We start from the raw sequence: 24018 nt of genomic DNA, 5'->3' as shown, positions 1-24018 counted from the left end.
TAACATAACAATCATTTTCTATATATTCTCCTACTTGCAGATGTTGCTAATACAGTTTGTGTGGGGAATTTCAATGCATGAGTAACTATGGTTCATCTACCATCCATAGCTTTTAATTATAGTTCTAACTGTTCCTTTGCAAATGTGTATATTGCTCATAAACTGGAAACATCTGTGCTAAAGACCACTAAATTGATCGGTTGATATATAGACACAAGAGATTCAAATTATAATTGCTGCATAATTTAAATACCTATACAAATACAACTAGGCATAATGGCAGATAGTGCATTTATTTGTAAATAACCATTGTATTTCCATTCAAATTATTTCTTGACTCTTGGTAAAATTTATAGATATGAAACAAATTTGCCTCATTAGATGGTTGATATTGTATACTCAGTTTGAAATGGGTGGAGGAAGACAGGATGGGGAAAAAAAGATTTAAAAAAGGCCCAGCAACAACAACAACAACAATCAGAATCATTATGGTTGGAAAAGACCTCTAAGACAGTTGAGTCCAACCATTAACTTCTGTGTTCACCATGAACTCATGTCTCCAAGTGCTACATTCACATGCCTTTTGAACTTTTGCAGGGATGGTGATGCCACCATTTTCCCTGAGCAACCTGTTCCAATGCCTGTTCACACTTTCAATTAAGAAATTTTTCCTGATGTCCAAATCCAAACCTTCTTCCCTGGTGCATCTATTTTTTGTTTTGGAGAGAGCAGCACATTCCTTCAGCCAGGCTATGGTGCTGAAGCCTACCCCATGCACAAGGTGAAGTGCTTGAAACAGACAGTTTGTGGACATGCTGTAGTGAAAGAAAGAACTCAACATTCCTCCCCTTCTGTGGAAGCTAGCCCCACTGCCTTCTAGTCCTTCTCTGAGCAACCATGTCCTCCCAGCCCTCTGTCAACTCCCCATTCTCCATGCTCCCTCCTTCCCACACCAGTGCATGAATTGCCACTTGGCAGAGCTCTAAGCTCATCCTTCAAGGGGCAAGATATGGAGTTTATAGTTAAAAAAAAAAAAGAGTAAGGTTCTTATGTTCTTTCTAAGCTTTTAAGAATAATGTTTTTATCACTGAACCATACATTTTCCATATAAGTTTGCAGATTGCAGGTAATAGTTACATACTGTATTGTATGGTGTAGTCTGTTCTCTGACTATTATATTGCAATAGCTATTAGTACACTTATATTCATCCTCTTACAATCCATAGCAGCAGTCACAAGAGCAAGTAGTTGTAAGATTTACTGGCTATGAGCACATCTTAATCTAAAATACCCTTATGATTTATTATGGAGACATTTTAAACCTTAATGTATTAATGTCTACAGTAATGCTGTTTTAATGGTAATGCCCTATTATTCAATTAAGAAAAATATATGTTTTCTCATTCTGCCCTTATGTTCAAGGTCTTACATTTATTTCTCTTCTGCTGAAGTTTTGTGCATGTGGTGCATCCCCCCATAATCAGCAGTGGGAAAAGAATAAGTCTTGTTATAGAAGAGATAATGATGGTTGCTTTTAACATTGGTGAAGGGTTGATGAGGATGTAGGAGGTCTGTATTCAGGTCAGCTAAAGGGATTTTGAGAATATACCTCATGAGAGAATAGTTTTCACAGCCTAATCAAGGCAGATATTTTGGAATACGACATGACGCAACACACAAGGCTACTATATAAAATGTAATACACTGATAGGTCTCTCTTTCTGCCTGTGTTTCAAGCACTTACACCTGTACTTTGTGAGTAGGCTTTTGGCCTCTTAGGCACTCTGTGAGAGCATGTGCTGATCTGATCAGGCCTCTCAGGGGTCTCTGTGCTTCTTTGCTTAATTTTTATATCTGGCTTGGGTAGAAACAGGTGCCAATGTAATGAGAGGGGGAATATGCAGAATTCTGTGCAGCTGGGGAACTTCACGATCCAAACAGACCAGATGATCTGCATCTCTCCAATACAGCCATAACAAGAGCTGCCCTGTTGGGACTTGTAAGATGATTTTTGGGAAAGTCAGTACTAAGGCTGGTTGTAAACTGTTTCTCACTTTAGCTTTACAGTGGGGATAGTCATTGTGCAATATGGCTCACTACAGGGACATTGGTATTTGCAGTTAAGAAATTCAGCTGGAATGACTCTTTGCTTGGAAGACATCTAAATGCCTCTAGGAACATAACTCTGAAGAGTGAACCAGGGAGCAAGAACAGGTTTACTGTCCAATAGTTGATGGAAAAAGGTGTGGCTTGGACTGCTCTGAATATTCTGAAGGTTGTCAAGAACAATCCTGAGAAGGGAAAACATCTCTATTGTTGCACTGTGCTCCAGATGTCTGCTAAAGACTATGTGTTACACAAAGGGTTTTCCTTGGGATGGCTCTGGTGACTGGGAGCTCCCAAATCCAGCTCCTGGGTATTGCCTGGTACCACAGAATGCAGACAGAGGATATGAGGGTTGTTTTGACACATGTTTGTATGGGCTGGAGTGAGACAGATGTCCAGAATCCCACAGCATTATGGTCTTTAGAATCACTTATAGATTAAGGGAGTCTGGTATGATGGATGGGAATGAAAGCTCCAAAACTATTTTTCAAACTAAAATATCTTCTCACTGCTGTGCACAGCCCATAGATCATCACAGCTTTCTCGAGCTATTAATTTCCTGAAGAGGTCCACTTACTTTTTAGGGGAATGCTGCTAAAGGGATTTTCTACACCAGTGGCCGGGCCTTAGCTAGGCACCTTCTAAATATGACGAATGTCTTGTCCCCTATGTGCTCCGTTTCTAAGATAAAAGCCAAAGTGATTTATCTTCCATGAAATGATCAAGAAACTGCATGAGAACATCTCTTTGAACATGGCCAGCTGGCCATGGTCAAAAGCAAGCCCAGAGCTGTGCCAGAGTTTGCGGGTGGTGTCATTACATTGTCCTCAGCCTATGTGGTCTTCCCATATGCAGAACATTTAGAGATGAGCAGAGTTGTCCTGTCTCTGGGACCACACCAGAGCTCACAGAGAATTGAGAAACCCTGCCAGGGTAGCCAAGTTGTCTGCACATCACAGACATGCTTACACCACTGTTTGCCTGAGGTGAAAGTGAAAATAACTCCCACTTTTGGAGTAAGGGCACCTTTTCCATTTTGCAGCATGTGCAATTAAAGCTCTTGTTGCTCCCATTAAAGGTTCTTGCTGACTCAAGCAGTTCTTTGCACCTACAAAGGTTAAAAGAGTAGTACTGGCTGCCAGATCTAATGGTAAGGGCAAGATGACATGTTTTATGGAATTACAGGATAAATCAATGCAGATATCTAATTTTCACTGAGAATGAGAGCTGTAGGGATTTACAGCTTGACCTGTGAAAATTATCTCCTTAAATGTTAGCTGAATGTATTTGTTTTAACTAAAATGCAAAATCATTATTTGCATAACACTTTATACAATAATTTAATTTGCAATTATTCATTTTAATGCAGTTATGGATAAAGAAACCCTAACCCACATCCTTGCTGACTTGACTGATCTACCTACCTATATTGACATATTTTAAATTGGTAAAGCAGCTCCTGAAGTTTAATTCTGTTAATATCCATGGAAAATTCATATGCTACAGGAGAATGCATTGCAATCTATTTTAGCTTTTGTATCACAAAATTGTTTTTAATAGTGCTTGCTTTGCAAGTCAATAAAATCCAACCAACTTGACTTCCCAATCCTCTGCTGAATATGCTGTCAGTTAGGAATAAGACCAAATTGATTTTACTTGCAAATTGGACAGATTTGATGTGGAGTCATTGATCAAGTGCAGAGACTCAAAGACCTGGGCTTTTTAAAGAGAGGAATTATATTTCAAATTTAATAATGTCTTTTAAACATGCAGTTGTCACTGCACTGTAAATAAACAAGCAAGTAAACCTAGGTATTTTTCCCCTGAATTCTTGGTAAATAAAAGGGGGAAGAAGTGATTTTAAGAAAAGCCCAGCACATATTCTGTGTTACACTCTGGGCAGCATGCACCACAGATGCTTATTTTCTGCTTCTTAATTTCTAAAGCATTTTTGTTCAAAAAGAACCATGTCTTTGCTTCAAGCATGTTATCTTGAAATCTGGCTTCCAGGTTACTGCTGGGTGCAAATTTCTGTTTTATTCTGTGAGCTGGTAGTTTAAGAGGTTGAGCTTAGTGAAAAACAACAGCACTTATCTGAACTGTGGACTCCAGGGGACACTTAACATCAAGTCTTTTGTTGCTGGCAGCACAAAAGGAGCTGCTTTAATGAGCTTTAAAGTCACATTAGAATGCCATAAAAATCAAAGTTCTAACAGAGTGCACTTAGCAAGGTCTGCTCCCTGGATAGACCCTTGGTTAAGAAATTCCAAAGTGGGTTTCAGATAAAAAATATTTTATTGTAAAGTTCCTCTTCTAATTATTTCCATTTTCCAACTACTTGTCCCTGGTGCTATAATAATCCTGAGCAAGAAATTAATAGGGAATGATTTATCAGTGGACTTTACTGGTTTTAGGTGCTGGTTGTTAACCATTTTCTCAGAGTTCATTCAGTATTTAAAATACATACATGAGTAATTCCAGAGTGATATTTGGTCTCTAATTAGTTAGCAAAGAGCTCATTGTGCCTCTTGGATGTGACTGATGGATGAGTTTTAACAGATGTGTATGGCATGTGATTGGTTTATTCTTTCACTGAATGCATTTAATAGGATAATTGTGTTCCAGTATAGAAAACTGCATTTAATATCAAGGTCAGAGTCCTCTAAATCTTAACTACAGTGGGAAATGTCCATATCAGTGGGGATGTGTCATCTGTGATCAGAATTGACTATCAAAATACCAGAGACAAATAGCCCCCCTGATTTCACATTTTCTGTTACTTTCCCTTCAGATGGGCTGAGACTTCTTGGTCAGGCTTAAAATCAGCTTTTTGTGATGTGCAGCTCTAGTGTGGTTAAAGGGAAGAGGTCAATGAAAGACAAAATCTCCAACAGAGGGTGTCAGGGCTCTGCCCTTCCTGCCTCCTGCACAGGAGGAAGAAGTAGAGGCTGCTGGCAGTGGGAGCTGACCTTGTACACACATCTTGTGGGCACCAAGGTGTGCTGGGGAAACTGCAGGAAGACTTTATTTTAGAAAATGTACTTTGAGACTTCTGAGCTGCCCTGTGTTACTGCAGTGCGTGGTGTGCAGGTGAGTAGTGCACTGGCAGAAATGCCTCCTGGGAGAATACACAGCTTGTGGCTTCTATTTTTGGAACAGTCAAAAACCATTGAGAAAGAAGCTCCTCTCATTTGCTCTCTGAGCTGTTATTTTGCATCCTTTTGTGCACTGAGAAATCAGCTGAGGGAAGGCTTGCGGACATGTCCAGGGTAGAAGAAATGAACATTTTTGGCTTTTTAAATAGTAAAGTAGGAAAGATAAGACAACATTTCCATTCTTTTTAAGAGGCCAGGACATGCCTCCTGTCTAAGCAACTTTGCTGATGCCAGGTTGATGACATTGCAGGTGGAGTAGAGGCACTTGTTTTCCCTTGAACTCTTCTTGGCCTCCCTGCCTCCATTTCTGCCCATTTCCCTTAAACACATACTCCTTGTCCATACAAATCAGTCAATAATCCCTGACTTGTCAGCTTGCCAATTTATTAAAAATAAGAGTCATCACAGTGACAAAGCCCAGGACAACATGGAAACTTCAAATTTTTAGTTTTGGGGTCTTGAAATATTGTATGACTTACCTGAGCTTTCTCCTATAGAGCAGACTCAGAATGACAGCACCAGAAACTTGTATCACATAGCACATGAACTGAATCAGCTGTCTCTTGTCCAGGGTCTGTGGTTATCCATGCTTTCAGGTAGCTGTTGGGAGAGCAAAGCAATGGTAAAGGAGAGCAAAGCAATGGTAAAGGAGAGCAAAGGTCCAAGTGCAAAGACTGGGGCTGCAGAGCCATGCCATGCACTGCACCTGCTTCTCCAGCTCTCTTGCAGATAACATCATGTAGCTGTTATTTCTCCTGCTCCTAATTCCCATTAATCATTGTACCAGCCATAGTGCACCTGATGTCATGAATGCTGGTAGCCAGCCTGTGGTTCAGTGTACTTCACAGTCTGCTGATTTTAGCACAGCCCAGTGAGTGCCAGACCTTGCAATTTACCGTGTTGAACCTCATGGGGATCTCATGGGTCCGCATCTTGAGCTTGTCCAGGTCCCTCTGGATGATATCTCATCCCTCAGGCATGTCAGCCTCACCACTCAGCTTGGTTTTCTGCAGACTTGCTAAGGGTACATTCAATCCCACTCTTAATGTCAATGATGAAGATATTGAAGACTGGTCCCAGTATAGACCCTTGAGGGACACCACTCATCACTGATGTCCATTGGGACTCTGTGCTGTTGACCATTACCCTCACCCACCAAACAGTCCTCCCATCAAATCCACATCCCTCCAATTTAAAGAGGAAAAATGTTGTCAAAGGCCTTACACAAGTCCAGAGATATGGTGTCTGTATTTCTTCCACTGCCCACAGATGTAGACTGTCCATCAGTTTACATATGTAGACTCATGTCAAATAGGGTTCTTAAGAACCCAGCTCAGTGCTACTGAGTATAGTAGAAACTGTGTCTGTCCATCTATTATCTAAATACCTTAAAAACTCATTAGCTAATTGAGTTGCCACTATGTCTGTTGGGGATGAATTTAACTTATTGTCTGGAGATAAGTTTTCCTCCTGTTGTTTATGTGGCTGTAAAAATTCAGCTCAACATGACATCAGCTCTCATTCCTCAACAACTGCAGTAAGATTTATGACAGCATTTCCAGAAGCATGTTTCTTCTGTTGTTAATGAAGAGACAAAGAAGATGAGCACATCAAAGGCATGCCCTCATCTAGCAAAAGGCAACAAACTTTACATAAAGCAGCACGCCATTTCTGTCTCCCATTTGCTGCTGATATGTTCTGTAATGTGGCAGCAGCTCTGACAGAAGCAGTGAAGGTTCCTGACCCGTTACCTCCAGCCAGTGCTGGTGAATGCTGCAGAAATGCTGTGGGATGATGGACATGCAGTCTCTTTAGGCAAAACGTCATGCTCTAGAAAACCTTACTTACAGGGTTTGATTTGGCTGCATAGACGAGGGACTTCCACACAGTTGGCTTACTGCCACATCTCTTTCCTCTCACTTGCGTGAAGGAGCTTCACTTCCTTTGACAATGATATCTGCTTTGCCAGTGTATCTCCCTCATGCTCTTCCTTGTGTTGCCCCACAACGGCTTGCTGATGCTCTCCCTCATTTTACCCCTGCACCATATAGCTGCAAGTTGAGTGACTTCACTCGTGGCTCTTTTCAGCTGTACGTGAAATGTAAACTTCCTGTTCCAGAGAGGGGATGAGATCACTGCAGTAGAGAATCAATTTATCTCAAGGTGTGTCTGCAGATCAGGAGAAAGTATTTAAATTTGGTGTTACAGGAGTCAGAAAATAAGGATGGAGAGGGTTCAATGCAAACTCAACTCTATCAGTGGAGTTTGCAGCTATGTGAAGTCAAAGCAAATAATGAAGCCTTATGGCTTGAAGACCATTGAGTTGAGAATATGGCAAATGAGGGACAGAAAGGAGGTGACTGAAGACAAGAAATAGAGATCAGAGAGGATGTTCACAGACAAGCTTCAGATCTTGCTGAAATGCGATCAGTGTAATTGCTCAGAGGTGAGGAATGCTGATCATGATGATTTGGTGGGTTAACACATGATCACAATTTGTTTCTCCCTGTCTTTAAGAAAGCACAAGATCTCCTCAGCACAAAGCCGAGGCATTCTTAGGTGTGAGGGAAGAATCCCATCTTTTCAATGGAAACTACTGCTTCCACTAGCTAGGTCTTCTGTCCAGGTTCTGATATACCTTAACAGTCGAGGAATAATTTGAGGTACTCTCTTGATCAATGCCCCACACAGGGCAGAATGGTGGAATTTCCCACTGACTGCTGGGGATCAAAGGGATCCCAATATATTTATTTTGCACCTCTTTTAGTTATTTTACTTATTAACAGCATTCTTTAGATTAAAGTCATTAGTTATTTCTGCACATGTGTTGAAAAAAATCTGTATTTAAATGCTTTGTCATCAAGCAACTTTCAGTTTACTGGTTTGGAAATGATGAAAAAGAGACACATCATTTTTCAGTATTAGATGTTTTATGACAATCAGTCTTTCTTCCATGTTCACTGTGACAATTCTTCAGACAAGCATCAATCAATTGATGTTTTCCAACTTCAAAGGAAGTGTTTGACCTATGACATCACAGACTTGTTCGTCAAGCAAGATATCCTCAAGAGACAAAGTAGCATTTAGATGCTGTGACTTGCCTGGTAAATATACTTGTTCAATTAACAATGCAAGTAAATAGCGTCATGCTTGGAGCTTCCTAAAAGCCAAAACTATAAATTACTAGTAACCTTTGGCAAAGCTTAATTTATGCATTCCCATTCATGCAATAGTCATGTCTGACTGCATCTGTTTACAAGTGATCTCAGACTAATTTCTTCTTCAATTCTACTGATGCATGCAGTAATAATCTCTATTTTTGCTAGTGAGTGTAAAAGGTGAATCAGCTCCGTATTATTCTCAATCTTTCTTCCCACCCTGGGGTTAATTATGCTCTAGAGAGAGATGAAGGTAGGAACTGGGACTGAACAGAAGCATTTTATTCCCAGCTTTGGGTAGGTATATACAGATATATTCCTTGAAATGCAAATTTATGCCATGTTTTCCTCATGGAGTGCAAAAAAAAAAAAATCCAACCAACAAACAAACCAAAAAACCAACCAAAAAACTTTAGGTGAGGTAAAGAACTAATCTACCATAATACTTACTCTTATGTTGTATTTTCTGAGGAAAAACAATAGTTATAATATTTTAGAAAGGAAAAATTATTGCAAGTTCCAGACCTTTGCCAAGACAAGCAGTTGGAAATTTTGGAGTCTACCTCCACAGTACCCCAGGATAAGGGAGATCCAAATGACAGTGAAAGCAAATCATATAAGAACCTTCCACATAGTTCACGCAGGAGTTTTCCTGCATAACTCTTCCAATTAGCACAATTTTATTCCATCTTAATCTTTTGATAAATAGAATAAATAGAATATTTTACCTTAAATCTTATCTGAATAAAACATAGTTACCTGGTTAAGATAAGGGAGCATCATTCCCAGCAAGAGAGGTGAACATTGTTAGCAAGAATGGGACTGTTCTGCATGTGTTTGGCTTACCATTCTTTGGGTCTTTGGGTCTGCCAAACTGGTGGTCCTGTGCCAAACCTGGGGTGAGTTTTCCCTTGTCCTTTCTCATATATAGATCTTAGCTGCAGAGTAGGGAGAAGGAATGAAATTCTGGGATTACTCTGAACATGCCACACTGTGCCCTGTTTTGGAACAGGGAAAGCCTACAGAAAATTTTTAATAATTATAAGATTTTGTTTGCTGGTGATACAGTTACCTTTAATCACTCTTGGTCTAGCTGTGCAAGCCTTTCAGGGAGTGATAAGTTATATTTACCACATTTTAGAAACCCATGAAAAAAGACCTAAAATAGAATTCCATATACAATGCCCTTTTTTAGTGTCAAGTTTTAGATAGATTTGATCAGTTCCTTGTTGGAGAGGTGAAATCTCATTTTCCTAGTCAAGTAGGAACACAAGATATTAAGCCTTATGCTGTCACTCATGCAGGACTATTTCCTACATCCATTATTTCCAGGTCAATGGAAGAGGTGGTTAGGCTGGATGTTTGAGGCTACTCAATAGTTTTATGTGGTGACCATCAAAATCTTGAGAGTCTTTTCATATGCATGGGAAACACCTGAAGCTACGTGGCCATCACTGACTCCTATCCACTTTGTTACATTTCTGAACTTTCTTAGGATTTGTAGTTCCATGGCCTTAACCATTGCTGGAAAATTCCTGAGAGGAATTGAGAAGTAGGAAGCAAACCTCCCTTGCATGTCCTATTAGCATTTTGCCAGCTGTATTTTAGAGGTGAGAATTGAGATATGTATGCTTGGAGAAATCAAATGGTGGGTTGCTGGAACAGACTGTTTAAAATTTCTTGTATTTGTACAGAGAAATGTTTTGATAGATACTCCCTGGTGAAGGACAACTTAGACTGATCCCCATGCTAATGAGTTACTCAGAACTTAGATTCAAACAAGTTTGGTATCTATTTCCCCACACTCCCCTTTCAAAAATACTTTTAAAAGGTGAGTCTCATTTGACCAAATGGAAACACCTACACATATGATCTCATCATCTCATGTATTTTGGAATCAATGGGAGAGTAATGGGCACTTCAGCTCATGCCAGAATAGATACTGAAGATATGCCAGATGTGTCATAACTTACAAGTGAATGTTTCTCCCTGTAGAGTGGAAAGAGAGCCGATGGGGGAGTATTTCGGATATGGATATTGATACTGTGGATGTTTAAGGCTAGATTAAGATCTTGGACCTGTTCTGGCAACACTCAGCAAGACCTTTGGAACTGAAATTTATTGCTAGGTTTCTTTTTACTTTTTTGCTATGTGATCTGAAATTGTGGTCATGAACTTTTCATAAAGGGAGGCAAAAAAGTTTAAAACATTTTGAGCACAAAGTTGCATAATACTACTATACTAGTGGCTATAATGGCTTATTATTAACCTCTCCACCATGCATTCCCTATATCTACTCTATTTGTTGTAGTGCTTGCAACTGAAGCTAAATGCTGTTGATATTTTCTCCACCTTCTCTGTGATTCAGAAGTATTCACTCAATATGAGACATGGCAGATGACATTCTCGTCATAATTTGCTTGGTGCTGGTATACACTAAGTAAGGGGTAACAAGAATGGAGTTGGAAGGATTATGTCAATACAAACCTGTGTGTTCAAGATCAGAATTTGGCTCTTTTTATTTCTTCTGAACAGATAGGTAACTAATTAAGCAAGTTCTTTTGCAGTAATACTGGTGGGCATATTGTATTGAGGATTGATTAAATTTCTCAGTAGCTTTTTTACCAGCACCCTCATTCTTGGATCTATTGAAAGTAATGTTAATTGATATACTTTCCTACAGTTACTGTAATAACCCTTTTATACAAAAAAATTCTTCTTGCTCAGAAATGCTAGCAGATAATAATGTCTATGATTGACTAGATATTTGAAAACTGAAAGAACAGCCTCACAACACAACAGAACAGGCATGGGACTTTGAATGAAATCCAATTTTTCCTTCAAAGCTAAGGTTCTGTTTATTATCTAAAGCAGTGAGTGCTTACAGATCTTTTTCAGACATCCAAACTGAGAAACAGCAGAGTGATTCAGACATCAGAGGATGCACAATACAACAGCAAGTGCTGATACCCTAATTGCTGCGCTGCTCTTGGGTTAATTGAAAAAAATCTGTCACTATTTATTCCTACGACTAATATCTAGCTTACAGGCAAGCTCTATTAGTAGCTGCTTTAAAAATTAATTGACCATATCACATTATTTAGAAAAAGCGGCACTCTAAAGAGTTGCATGAAATTTCTCATTGTATTTCTCTGCAAAACCAACAAGGGTAAGTCACTAAAGGATGTTTGAGGCCTTTTCAGATGTTGGTTGTGTCCAGAACAGAAAGACATATTATTTAATGGAAGGACATGTTCTTGCTAATTCTTATACTGCAAACAGCTACAATATTTTATGATCATAAAAAAACTTAATCAAACCAGGAACCAAAATGTTGGATGATCTGAAGGTCCATAGAAAACCAGTGCCTTCATTTGTAATCCTTAGCAGCCAGGTCTGACTTGGTCATACCTTGCGTTGTAGAGGAAGAACTTCTGACTTCCTTGGATAGATACTGCGTCTTCCATCACCTCCATTCTTAAATATCTGCTTCACTCATGGCTTGAAGGACCTCTTGAGTCCTGTAGTCTGAAGGCTGAGCTCTACTGTGCCTGCTGAACCCTCTGTGATTCAGTGCAGACTGCAAGAGCTTCAGGGGAAAAAGTTATACAAACCAGTAATTCCATATTCTGGCAAAGATGTGAATGGAAGTGCTAACCTTGCATTGCCCTTGGCTTTAGTGCCTAAGCACTGTGCTTTTTCGTGGAGGAATGTGGATTCTCCTGGGACTCAGAGAGCAATGAAAATGGGAAAATGTGCATAATCATAACAAACAAAGCTCAGAGGATCACAACAGGAAAGTTGTTAAAGCCATCTCTGAAGGTTAGTATTCTGCCTCTTGGTCATGCTGTTCTCTCAAATATGCAGCAAATAGAAGACACCCTGTTAATTTTGGGTTTACACCAGCACATGTACCAAATTCTGGTTGATTTTCATAACCACTTTATAATATCTGTTCCTCCACAAGTAAAAGTCAAGTGTTTGAATTTGTGTTTATCTTCTGGAGTTTTCTGCACGTATTTTTCATGTTTAAGAAAGAATTCATCCAGCAAACTCCTCAAAGATTTGCTTCAGCTCCCTCTGAGTTGCAAACAATATTAGCAATGTGTGAGTTACAACTGGATTATTGATAGTTCAAGAAATATCAACTGCTATATTAAAAATAAATTAGGATTTGGGCAGTTTTAGCTCTGTTAAGATTTCTCTAATCTAAGAAACTCAATACCATAACAAGCAAACCCAGATGCTTTCAGATCTATCTTGCATATTACACTGATCCAGTTCCAAAGCAGTTATTCTCATTAACAGAAATAAAATTATTAATATGAATGCTTTTCATGTTCTTGTGAAATACCCTTTCCGATATATCCCAGTCTTTGTCTGCAGGAAAAGAAAGAAGAAAAGATTTCTTTCCTAATTAAGGTGGCCTGGTCAGAACAGAGTCGATAGCAAAAGTCTAATTAATGGCAAGAGAGGCAATACTGAATTAAGGCTCTTGAGAAACCAATAGATTCAGGAGAATTTCAGGTCGTGTCGCCCTCTCATTCCTACAAGTTTGGTTTAGAATTTTTAAGTAGTCATTGTCATAGAATTCTGTTTGGTACCCAATGAATGGAGGGAAATTGCTTATGCATTAAAGTAGTACTCATCCTGTTTTGGAGTCTCCAGGTCCCTTTTTGCTGTCCTTGTTCTGCTTCAGCTTTTCTAGCTTTACTACGAGCATAATATTTAGTCACCTTTCAGGGCTGTTGTGCTTTCCAGAAAGGTGGCCCACAAGAGGTACAGGTGCCTGGGACTATCCCATCCCAGGGACAGGACTTTCTGTTCCTTTTTGTTAAACTTTGAGGTTTCTGTTGTCCCATTTCCCTAACTTTTCAAGATCCCTCTATGGGTAACTTCTGGTTTGGAGCAGCTCCTTCAACATCATTTGCAAATTGCTCAGGGTGCAGCCTGTCCCTTCACCCAGGTCATTGATGAACATGTTAAACAGCATTATCCCCAGTGTCCATCCCTGAGGTACACCCCTAGTGCCTGCTCTCCAGCTGGACTTTGTGGTCCTTGTCAGAGCCATCTGAGCCCAGTTCAGCCAATTTTCAGCCAACCTCACTGCCCATTTATCCATCCTGTACTTCACTGGTTTGCCTATGAAGATGTCATGAGGGCCATAGTTGAAAATCTAACTAAAGTCAAGACTAAATAGTGTCAACTTCTTCCCCCCATCCACCAAGATAGTAATTTCATCAATTAAGCCTGTCAGATTTGCAAAGCATGATTTCTTCTTCCTAAATCCAGGCTGACTACTTCTATAATCTCATTTTAATTCACATTGTGTGTTTGGAAGCAGTGATCCAGGTTATCATATCCAGAAATATGATGCATTTGTTAATATTCTGCCACAGAATTTTTTTATGCATATAAACATACATATACATAAAGAAGAATCAGAACACACAAATCTGCAAATCCATAGGTCGTAAAAATACTAAATAGTTATGGAAAGAATTTGAAAGTACGAATTTGTAAGAAAAAAATTGCTGGTGCACAGGTAGGGCTATAAGATGCTATATATAGCATCTTGCTATAAATATCCTGTTAAATTTACATGGCTGTATTTGTTCCCTCTTCTATTGTATTAGATAAACTCAAGGAGGAGCATGAAAGTTGGCTCCTAACAAGTGCTTTCAGTTCTCTGGAGTGAACTGGCTAAAAAGTACTACGCTCACGTGTATTGAGACTGAAGTATTTGTACTTAAAGGAAAGAATAATAGCTGTAAGGTCTCTCTTCCTGTCCTCAGCACAAGAAAGGATTCCTTCAGCAGTGTATTCTCTCCCCTTGTCTGATCAATGAACTATCTGTTATCTGTGGTCTTTGCCCATTAATCTCTTATCCAGTAAATCATTTTGATTTTGACATTCTTTGTCTTTTGAACAAATCCTCCAAGGTGGAATCAGATTCTTGCTTTCTGATTCTAGAAATGAGTCAAGTATAAAGGTTCCTCTAAGTTGTATGACAATTTTGGGACTGTTTGCAAAGAACTTCTTTAATCTTTTGGACATGGGGGACTTTTTTCCATGTCTGTAGCATATTACAGAGCTCTACCTGATGCAAAGGGCTGTCTGTTGCCCTCATACCTCTTATGATGGGCTGAAGCTCCAAGGAATTGAAATCTGATAATCTCTCTGCCAAGATTGAAATTTGATAAACATTTTGGACTTAATAATGTGGTAACTCAGCAGCATATTGCTTGGTGGATTAAAAAATTTAAGTTCAGAGGGGTCCAGCTGCCTGATGGGATGGCAGTGTTACATTTAGGTGTGGCATAAAAAGTACAGTGTGCAGTAGTATCCTTGCAAAGCATGGAAATAACTTTTGACCTTTCAGGGCCTATTGCTACTACAGATTTCTGAGCTGCCATTCAATCCAGAAGAGCTCCTTCCCTCAGTTTTACCCCTGCATCATACTGGTGGATATTTGTGGGGCCACAAAACTTCAATGGTGGAAGTTCAGCTCACTAGCTGGTTTTCCCATAACAGCCCATACCTGATGTATTGCCACAAATGATGGGGTGTCTTGGGGTCATGAATGAGCAGTCAGGGGCAGACTGTGATTAGAACTGCAATGACTCTGAATTAAAAAATGACCTGGAATTGTCTCAAGAAGGCATTGAGAGGAAAACCAAATATCTCATTCTGCATAGCATGTTGGGTTTTAAATCTCACCAGGATACAGCTTGAATTGATGCAACTCCCCAAATAGGAAAAGAAGTCCCAAATAAACAAAATCAAACTGACCTACTTAGTGCAAGTCTGTACTTTAGAAAAATCAATTGGCTCCAGAAATTCACTGAGTCAGAAGAAAGAGTGACCTTGTGAGCAAGGCATCAAAGTTAAACATGTCAAATCCTGGTCTTCTTATACAATAGCAAAATGTAGCCTCAGGTTCCATTTGTAAAAGATGACCATCCTGGGTCCCAGCTTTTTAGATCTGAGTTAATGTGCTGGGACACTCTGCAGACCATGGAATGATTAACACTTAAAGGAACTCACCTGGCAAGTGATATGTGGCTAAACAAATCTCCAAATAGGTGAAGTCACTCCCCACTGAAAGTTGGTTTTATATAAATGGCTTTCTGGTTTTAAGTGAGTGTCATGAGTTGGTCTCCTCCTGTTTTGGTGTTATCCCAGCCGCTGCAGCTGGAGAGCGACAGCACTCCCTCCCTGTTGGAAGTAGCAATGGCTCTGCGTACGGAAATCTTCCACAGGTGTACTCCTCCAGCTTCTAACACAGACAACACGATCAGTAAACCTTGCACCATTTTTGAGACCACTTGTAACCAGTGTCACCTGTCCAGGTGAGAAGCTGCCCTGTCCCAAGTGCTGCTGTGTGGGTGGAGCCCACCCACTGCAGTGAGGTAGTGAGCTGGAATATGTAATGCCACATGCACCAGCCTTTTTTTTTGTTGGTCTGCGATCTCTTCATTGACTGCTCTGACCTTGCCTGTGGCAAGATGGCTTGGGCAAGAGTTTTGGAACACTCCTTGTGGGAGTTCTTTCCTCCTGACTCTTTGTTTCCAATATTTCTCAGCTATGAGTGTCTGCGTGCAACTGTAAAAACAATGGTGTCTCTACAAATTAATTCCCTCTTATATTTATTTTTCTAGAATCATAAGTTTATAGTTACCTGATCTGCTGCTGCCCTTGCAGGCTAGTGTGAAGTCAATCACTCCCTGCCACCTTTCATCATGCTGTTTTATCAGTGAGTTGCTCCAAATGCACTTGCAAATTGCACAGCATGAATTCACTCTTCCTTAAGGGTCATTTTAAAAATAGTTTTCAAGAAGGCTACTTTTTCTAGTTCAAATTGTTTCTATTCTCTTTAAAATAAAGCAATACTGCTGAGCAAAAAATCCTGAACTTAAACATGCTTTTATTTCAGGTTGTTTCAAGTCTGGACCCAAACTAGCTGGCTAGAATTTCTTTTACATTTTCCTTCACTCCCTTGAAGATTCAGGTACTTTCCTGAGGTTTATTTATTGGCAGTGAGCAAAATAAAAATGCACTCTCATGCAAGGGAGGAAACTTTTTAGTGAGTGATTAATATTTGGAACAATCAAATTAGAAGTATTCTTTGAAAAAAAAAAAAAGAATTCTGAGCTATCTTTTTGCACATCCAGGGACTAACTTTGAAGAAATAGAGAAATTTATGTAACTCATATATCTGTTGTATTTTGCAACTGATGCTGAATGGCAGATGTCATTTATTTAAGCACAAAACAGGTTAGTATTTTCTTACACTTTGCTTGCCCTATCTCAGAAATATCAGGTTTGGGGTTTATGGCCAAGGTAGTTGACCTCCACATATTCATGTACCCTTCATTCCTGGAAACCCTGTGGCACAGGACCCTGGTAGGATGGGACTTTTCTACCTACAGCAGCCTCTGCTGTCACAGAGCTGCATGGGCCAGTGAAGCAGTGTGCTTCAGAGGGAAACTGTTTTTCTGGATACCTTTCAGGCACCCAAAATGAAATTCAGCAATTAAAAGAAATAAGGATCTTCTGTGATTTGTCATTTGATCACAGCTATTCTTGCTTCCTACCAGCTTGTCAAAGCCTAGTGACAGTAGAAGGACCCTGCTAGTTCCTCTAGCAAGCAGCTCTAGATAAATTCTTATGTTTTCTCCCAAACAAACCTGGATCTGAACATCTCCAAAGGCAGTAAGAGAGGAGTGCTAATGAAAATCGGAACTGAGTTCTGCTTAGGTTGGAAGTAGTGCCAAGAAGTAGAGTGAACCTTCAAGGGTCTTTGTGATGTCCAAAACCCAAGGCAGGTCTGGATCTGCACAGTGTGCCTGAACAGACACAAAGCACTGGGTGACTGGCTTGCCAAGATTTTGCTCATCTGATAAGCTGCAGAAAATATGTATTCTCAGGCCATTCCAAATGTGAAATAAATTCCATTAGCATAAACCTGCTTTTATGAAAGAAAATGCTTTTGGAGGGATTGAAACGACCACTTTTAATTTCATATTTTTAAAGGGGCTGAGACCATCCATCAGCCTATGGCTGAGTCATGAGCAGCAGCTCCTTAGGCATCAGTATCTTGATTGCTTTTGCTTTGATGAGTGTTGCTGCATGAACTTTGATAAAACATCAGCTGCATTTGCAATGGCCACATTTCAAATGACACCAGAGCTGACTATCTAGCATTGTCTTCCAAAGTCTGGTTTGATGGTCTATTTGGACAGTTAGTACTAGTCCTGCACAATGTAATTACTTTCTTCTGGAAGAAAAGTTCCTAAGTTGATCACTGAAATTAATCATTAGAAAACATGAAAATAATTGCTCAAGACCCTGATTTCCATCTGACCTTTACATACTGAGAGGCACTTATACCCTAATTGGTAAGATTTTTATCTTCTGTTTTAAATTTATTATTTATTTTAACTTTTAATTATATTTAAATAATTTCTAACTTCTAGTCTAATTGTAATTTAATGAGTGTGAGTATTGTGCCTGATGGCGTATAAAAATCCCGATGAGCTGTTTCTCTTGGGATTTTTAGATTTAACTAATTTTGCTTTCTGCCACTAACAACCCATTCTTTAGATGTGGTCCACAAATGTCATCAGATATTTCCTTTTTCCAGTTTATGACACTCTGGAGATAAATCTACCTGCTGAAGTCTGAGTCATCATTTCAGCTACATCATGCTCTATACACACTATCTTCTCCCTAATCCAACCATCCCAGTCTTCTCAGCTCTTCCTACATACCATTAAATATTTGCTTATCCCCAGTTGCTCTGCTTTCCACTGCATTCTCTGCAATAGCAGAACTGGGTGGGTTTTTTTGGTTTGTTTGTTTTTCTTTTTTCTTTTTTTTTCTTTCTTTTTTTTTTTGACTACTGCAAGGCAATACACAAAGCAACTGCAGTAATGATGAACTTTCAAGTGAAACTGGAAATATGGCAAAGTAATAACCCAGCAGTACTCATTTGCTTGTGAAGACCCTGACCTTTGCTGGCACTGCACTTTGCCTGTTCTCAGCACACCCTCTATGTCCATGCAGCAGGATCTGAAGGACTTGGGGATTTTAAATTATGGGAAGCTCACTGTGTCCTGACAATATGCATTTGCAACCCATAAAACCAGCTGTGCCCTGAGCTGCATCTTAAGCAGCATGGGCAGCAGGGTGAGGGAGGGGATTCTGCTGCTCTGCTCTCATGAGCCCCCACCTGGAGCACTGCATCCACCTCTGGAGCCCTCAGAACAAGAAAGACATAGACTTGCAATGAGTTAGAGTAAGTCCAGAGGAGAGCCATAATAATGATCAGGTGGCTGGAACACCTCTACTTTGAAGATAAGCTGAGACAGCTGATGCAATTAGTAAGAATAGCTGAGGCTATTAGGAAGAAAATCTTGACTGGGAGGGTGATGAGCCAGTGGTACAAGTTGCCCAGAGAGCACATCCCTGGAATTGTTCAAGGCCAGGTTGAATGGGGCTCTGAGCAACCTGGTCTAGTGCAGGTGTTCCTGCCATGGCAGGGGGACTGAAACAAAATGAACTTAAAGGTTATTTCTAACCCAAACTCTTCTGTGATTCAATGATTCTTTGCTCTTTGGCCTTCTGGTTCCTGTCCCCAAGCCTGTCCCCACATCTGGTGGGAGTTCTTGTGCTCTCCCCTTTCTGCTCTATGAACAGTTTGCTGTCAGCCACCACCCTCCATTAGGTGGAAGAACTTAGTTTCATCCCACTGCAGGCTCATGTCTACAAACCATATGACCTTTTCTTATAGAAGACTGAAGGTGGCCCATAATCAGTTGACAGAACCTTCCAGGGTCTCACCTCATGGCTGTTGCCATGACATCCATCTCCAGTTGCATGCAATTTACTATTAGATCCTCCTTTTTTTTGTAAGGAGACTATAACATCAAATCACATCATCCTTTTGCACAGAAGAAGAAGAAGATTCAGACGCTTTCAAAAGCAAACAATTTATAGCAGTGGGCAGGTGCTGAGAGCATCTAATTTACAATTTGTTAACACCAGTCGGCTTTTATTGGGAGATTATTTTGCCTTCCACAGCTACTACCTCTCTGACAATAATTATTAAAAAAGAGAATCTTGGTTAGAACAATATGATTCCTTTGCCAGAACAGAGAGGCTTTATATTTGAGGTTAATAAAATGTAGCGTTTCATTCCAGAGATCACAGCTTGTGTCTCATGTTGTAATACTCTTTGCTTAGAAACATTTTCCTCTGGGGTGGAAAATGGCTAGATGAAAGTATTAACACAGAAACACTGCTTTAGAACTGTCCATGTCTATATTTGTTTTCATGTAGAGTCAAAAAGAGGACTCCTAGACTTAGCAAGCTGCAAGCTTCAAGAATTAGAGTAAGATAATATAACTGGACAACAATGGCAGAAAAATACATCTATTTTTCAAGAAGTGGCTAAAGAATGTTCTTTTGACTCTTAAAAAAGTTTCTACTAGTACAGAGAGATTCTGATTTCAGTATAGAGGGAGATTCTTTGTGGCATCTCCTCTGCTGTGAGCTCTAAAACATTAACTGAAGGAGTCAGTTTGCTGTCTGAGTCCCTACCCAAAAGACAAAATGCTCCTTGGTTGCACTTGGATGAACACAGAAAATATGGACACACACAGCTCTTCTGTCCTTCTTGGAGAGTGCGACTGACAGCAGTAAAATTTGGGTTTTTTTCCCAGTTGAGAAGGAAAATAAGGGTGAGTATGAGCAGTGGAGGCAAGGGCAAGCAGGTCAGAGATAAAGATTGGAGACGGATATGGAAAAGACAGCTACCCCTTTATGAGATTTTTTACTGCTTTTAAAATGTGTAAGACAGCTTCATTTAGAGCACAGATATATGATGGAAGGAACCAACATATAGGAAGAAAACAAGAATTTTTGGCATGAGATGTCTAAAAGTCTAGCATTTGATGATGACATCCATGAGAAAGCAGCAGCCAAGATCAGCAACAGGAAATGCATTTTGAAGGGCTGAAATCAGTACAGCTTCATTATCATCTCATCCTCTCACAATTTAGCAGCTAATGTTCTCCCTGGTAACCACATACAAGAACAATGTTATACTTTGAGAAAAGAAAAATTGGAATGAACTCTTTGCTCTTCTAGTTTATGCGAGGGATCATAGCATTTCTCCTATACACATTGTAAATAGGACTGTTCTTTATGATTTTGTTCAACAAAATCACCTCTTTTTGGTAAGACCTCATTACGTGCCCAGAGGGATTTGGAGAAGACCCATGCACACAATATGGACCTGCTGGGGTGTTCGGGTACAGGATGAAATGGGGGGAACCCAGGGCAGAAAGTGAGACATCCCACAGTGAGATTGCTTTTGTTTCAGTTTGATAACATATTTTCCATCTCATTCTCGGAGGTGCTTCATAAATCACAGAATCACAGAATATTCTGAGCTGGAAACAACCCACAAGGACCATGAATCCAACTCTTAAATCAGTGGCCCATGCAAGGAACGAACCCACACTGGGTTGATTGAGCTTGGTGTTATTAGGCAGATTATTTCTGCAAATCCCAGCTTTGTAAACCTCCCCTCTTCAGGCAGTTGGGTTTCTGCATGCCCCCTGAAAGCCATGCAGCTCAAAGTATCTCTTTTTCACAGCATTGGTGTAATGCCCCTTACTACCTCATGGAAGGTTCTGAATGTAGGGAGGAAGGAAGAAGTGGCTGTAGACTCTGTGGAGTTTCTGATAGAGAAGAGATTTTCACTGTTGCCATATCAACCCCCCTCTCTGTCTTACAATGAAGCATCACGTATGAATGAAGGCACCCCAGCATTTCTCACCTAAGCTGAAAAATCATTGAATTGGGCATCTTTACACTTCAGATCACCATGTAACTTATGTACAATCATACAGCCAGGCACCCAAGGTCAGATCTTGGGCTATTTCCTATTTGAAGACAGCAATTTATCTCAGAAAGTGGCAGAAGCTGGGCATACATGCAGGCAACACCCTTTGTCATGCCTATTATCTCCAGGTGCAGTCAGAGATCTGGATTAATGCTGAATACTGCAGTGAAAACTGCAGTACAGCCTGTCAGATATGCCCAGCCACATGACTGTCACACTGGGGACAATGTGTAAGATTGACAATACAGCATTATTTGGTTCTTGTGGGGTTTAGATATAATCCACTGTGAAACTCAGTCAGGAAGAGCTGGTAACAGGAGAGCTTTGCCTTCTGTTTTAAGTGGTCAAAAATTTTATGAGTAGTTAAATATTTCCAGGGCTGGTCAGCGTTGGGGTGGGACAACCAAGTAAAACAGTGGGTTAGCTGGGTGAGACTGTGGCTCAGAGTTGTAAGTCCTGTACGGGGCCAGGGTGACATCAGGCGGCCAGGGTGACGTCAGGTGGCCAGGGTGACGTCAGGCATTTGCTTAAAAATTTGGCTTAAAAAGTGTTGTCCCACCCATCAGTGATTGACAGATCTTCGGTCTTTTGCAGAAAATGATGGGAGCTCACTGCTGCACCTGTGTTCCTGTCAGCCTCCTTGAATTTCCTCTTTCTGGCAGAAAAATTGCTCTTCACTTCTGGATGTTACAGGAGGGGGCTGTCTCCCCCGCCCAAAACCCTATGCAAGTTCTGAGCTCCAGTAAAAGAGTGGGCAGTGGGGGCGGTAGAAGCAAAGGCTTATTTTTGTGGAGTGCCACTCTAAGTGGTGTATTTCAGACAGATAAGGTCTGTTGCTCTGCCAAATGCAAACTTAAGCGTACAGCCCCCACCTTGCAAAATGGTATTTGTATTTTTTTTTTCTTTAAAATTACCATAGTCTCCATCTGGTAGCATCCTGCAGGTCTGAGCTGTATTTGTGAGGATATTGGGATCAGGATGCAGAGTACAGCCTCTTCTTGCACCTCCTGTTTTAGTTTTTGTTTTGTGTTTGTGCAGTAGAAATAAACTCATTCGTGCCATCTGCCCCACTTCCAAACGAAACACATCTGTGTTAGACAGCAGCAGAGGGATGTGCGGGGCTGGTGAGTTTTCCAGCACAGACCCTGCAGTGTCAACATGCTGTATCTCTGCGCATCCTGAGGAGAGTGGCCAGGGCACTCTGCATTTCCAAAGAGGCGCCAAATGATGGATATGGGAGCCATACTGTGGGCACCAAATTTGAAAAAATCTTGCAGGAATCTTGGCACTGTCTCCTAGCCTTGCCTGGATACAACCAGCAGTTTTTGTCAAGAAATCTGCCTACAGATTCCCTGTCTTCATTTTCTCTCCTGACTGCATCTCCAGATGAGAGCTTTAGTGCTTCACATTATTACAAATTTTTTTTTCTGCCATCAAGAGGTCTTCTTAATGTATATATAAACAATGAATATATAAATAATATATGTGGCTTTAGATGTTTATAGAATTAGGTGGGTCATACCTCCTTTCATGTATAACAATTTTCTTCACAAAAATTTGAGAGTGATTTTCTTCTGGAAGATCTCTAGTCCTAGAAAAAGGAAAGGAGATTGGATTGCTGAGTGCCTATACCACCAAGCCTCTTTTCCAGGTTTCCTGGAACACCAGCAGTAGAGCTGGTTTTGAGTTTTGCCTAAGAAAGGAGAGCAAATGGGATGGTGTGCAGCTTAAAATCTGTTTTTAAGGTTTTAAAAGAGTTTCCTCTCTTCTTCATATTTGTCTTTCCCGCTCTCTACTTCACTCAGTGCATTTCTGCTGTGATGATTTTCCACATAACCTCTTTGGCAGCCACAGGAAAACTTCCTGCAGCTCAGACTGTGTTGTCACTTAGACCTCTTGGAACATCAGCCACTCTATCTGACTTAATGTAGCACATTGAACAAAAGGGGGGGAAGCTGTTGGCCAAAAATAGGGGTTTTTTTGCAAGAAGTTCTAAATTATATTTAAGCTCTTAGTGTCCAAGAGCACTTTCATCCTTCAGGGTCCTTGGGTGGTCTTCAAACTGAAAGTCAGGCTGAAGTCCAAGGATGTCATATCTCTTTGCTTTGGAAGAAAACCCTGGTGGATAGAGGAAGTAGGAAATGCTCTGGTGTGTCCTCAGTGTCAGGGGAGAGATGGGATACATGGGTGTCCTGGATGTATGGTTTTGTCAGAGACTTTGTGTCATCTTTAGGCCTAAGCCAGGTGCATTATAGGAACACAGAGGGAGAGCTACAGGGTAAAAAGAGCAGAGCAGTTAATGGATTAGTGCTTGGTGACCTGAACTCAGGATCCAACTCATGAATGGTTAGAGCTTAAGGCTGCTCTCCAGCATACTTTTTGTAGGTAAGTTGGGAAGAATATTGTTGTCTGCTCCCTGGGTGCATTGAGAGATGCCCAAAACCAGAATAAATAGCACTATATAAGATAGGCCGATGTGGTTTTGGATAGCTTAGTGCAGCAAAAAGTAAAAATAAAAATAAACATCATCCTTCCTTCGTGCATCTTAAAGCCCTTTAGAGGCTCTGAGGTCTGATTTATATAAGAAACATTCATAAACCTAATAAAGGCATGATTTTAATAGGAATGAGCTCTTTGTACAGTAGAACAGCTCATGCTGATTTCAGTCAAATTTTTACTAACTCAA

The sequence above is a fragment of the Cinclus cinclus genome, chromosome 2 (assembly GCF_963662255.1).
Source record: "Cinclus cinclus chromosome 2, bCinCin1.1, whole genome shotgun sequence".
Taxonomy (NCBI): domain Eukaryota; kingdom Metazoa; phylum Chordata; class Aves; order Passeriformes; family Cinclidae; genus Cinclus; species Cinclus cinclus.
This window is presented reverse-complemented; position numbering follows the sequence as displayed.